General features: G+C 44.0%; 1 protein-coding gene across 1 annotated transcript in view; it reads left to right on the plus strand.

Annotated features, from left to right (window-relative positions):
• The window catches only part of entpd2b (ectonucleoside triphosphate diphosphohydrolase 2b), a gene marked incomplete at both ends in the record, with an annotated part of 25,275 nt that overhangs the window by 12,271 nt on the left and 10,504 nt on the right, over positions 1-2,500 (plus strand). The window lies entirely within an intron of this gene.

A 2,500-nucleotide genomic window follows, 5' to 3' on the forward strand; every position in this document is an offset into this window, starting at 1 on the left:
AGAGATATTGAGCGTCAAAGTTTTTTACATTCCATTATGTTTTGTGAGATGGAACCTTTGTATTTTATGAATTACTAACTCAAAAATGTCAACATTTTAAAAAATAACACCACACAGGCATTAATAAACACCTAATGGATCAGATTATGTAAAAAAACTCAATTTTGACAAAAATTGAGATAGAACCTTATAATTCTAACGTCACGACTGGCTTTAGAACTGGCCACTACGGGTGTGTGCCTCTGCTTCACTCAAAGTGTTCAGATCACATGCGCCATTGACACCCCAGCATTATTTCGGGGTAGTGGTGGTCTAGTGGATAGTGAGTTGGACTTCGAATCCCGCCTGAAGCCACACCACTACTAGTGTGTCCTTGAGTAAGGCACTTAGCCCTCAGTTACTCCAGGGGGAATGTCCCTGTAATTCGTAATTGTAAGTCGCTTTCTGCTAAATGGCAAAATTATTAAAATTAAATTAAATTATTTCGGGGTAGCTGTATTACTATTTATTGACCTGGCAGTGGCTTTTGACACTGTGGACCACCACCAGCTGCATCCTGCTGGAGAGACTGACAGACGTGGGATCTGCAGAGGAATGTCTGGCAGGGCGCAGCAGCTACTTCTCTGGCACGTGGACGCCGTACGGGCTGTGAGAGCCGAGGGCGTGCTGCTGTCTGACCCCCTGGCTGCCTGTCTGTCTGTCCACGAGTGCTGCTGTCTGACCCCCCCCCCCCGGCCCTGTCCACGGGTGTCCCTCAGGGCTCCACCCTAGGTTCTTCCCACCCTGTTCAAAATCTTGTTCATAAATCGCTGCGTCTGTTATGCTGTCGACACCATTCTGTCCACATCCGGCCCCTCTCTGAACACCGCCCTGACCTCCCTGTAACACGGCTTCAATCAACAGCCTACAATATGTGACCGCATGTCGGCAACCAATCAAAATGTTCAGACGGAACTACGTTTCAATGTTGTTGAGAATCACACAAACACAAACTCGCTAGTCAAGCCAAAACACTGCAACAACGCAACGGATTGGGTGAGTAATCCCCCACTGCTACCTAGTTAACTAGAACACTACTTTACATTGTTACCTAGTTAACTAGAACACTACTTTACATTGTTACCTAGTTAACTAGAACACTACTTTACATTGTTACCTAGTTAACTAGAACACTCCTTTACATTGTTAGCAGGCTCACAAAACAAGCTGTGCTAGTTGACTAGCGATGTGTCACAGACCATTCAGACCAAATAATCAGACTGTGTCACATATGCCTTCTCCAACCTCCACCTTCTCCTAAATAAAAATAAATAAATAAATGCATGCATGGTCTTCAACCGGACCCTATACCCCAAGCCACCTGTCCCCCGAAAATTAGCTCACTGGATGGGTCAGAACTAGAATTTGTCAGCACATACTAAAACATCTAGGTTTCTGGCTCGACAGTTCACTCTCCTTTCAAACCCACATCAACACCCTGCTCACCAAAGTCAGAACAAGAATTGTTTTCCTGTACCGCATTACAGCGTCTTTCAGCCACTCTGCAAAACACACCTATAGGTTCAAATAGCCATTCTAGGCATTCTGGACTATGGCGATCGAATTTAAAGGATTGTCCCCAAAAACCTTCTCAGTAAACTGGATGTCATCTATCAATCAATCAATCAGTCAGTCAGTCAGTCAGTCAGTCAGTCAGTGAGGCAGTCAGTCAGTCAGTCAGTCAGTCAGTCAGTCAGTCAGTCAGTCATCCGCTTTGTCACCGGTGCGCCTGACGACACTCATCACTGAGACCTGTACTCCCAAGTCACCTGGCCATCACTCCACCCCAGGTGACAGATCCACAGGTATCAGCTCATTCATAAAGCCATCAGCCACAAAACCCCCCTGTTATGACCTGGGCTCATAGGCCGCAACAAAAGGGAGAGGCACCACAGTTTTAAAGGAAACATTTCTGGAACGAGTCGCAAAAGACACTAAAACTCAACACCTTCATCTCGTTACCCTCTTTTAAAACTAATTTAAGCAATATCACACGAGAGGGAGTGTGTTACACTGAATATCAGCACGGCCTCGAGTGTGATATTGCTTTTATACAACAGTTCTACAGCGCGATTTATTAGTTAACAGTAATAAGCGACAACGGATTATGATTTGTTTGTTTATTTAATCATTTATTTTGGCTCCGTCAACAAAAAATAGTTCCGCAACTGGACTGTTGCCTAGTAACTTGAACACAAACATCTGCAGGCTAGCTACTTTGTATTAACGGTCATTTCGGAGTGATACATATAGTTAAAAGTCCCAGTGCTGTTATACTGTATATCGGCACTCATGGAATGCCTCTTGTCCAATCAAATGACTTGGTCGGAACTAACTGTAGTATAATACTAGATAGAGTCTCTGAACACTGCACCTGCTTTTAAAATAACCTCCCCCTGGTCCCGGCTGTTTCATATACTGTATATATTGTATATACTATATATACTGTATATGTTAGGAT

The sequence above is a fragment of the Nansenia antarctica genome (assembly GCF_963989245.1).
Source record: "Nansenia antarctica genome assembly, chromosome: 4".
Classification (NCBI taxonomy): Eukaryota; Metazoa; Chordata; class Actinopteri; order Argentiniformes; family Microstomatidae; genus Nansenia; species Nansenia antarctica.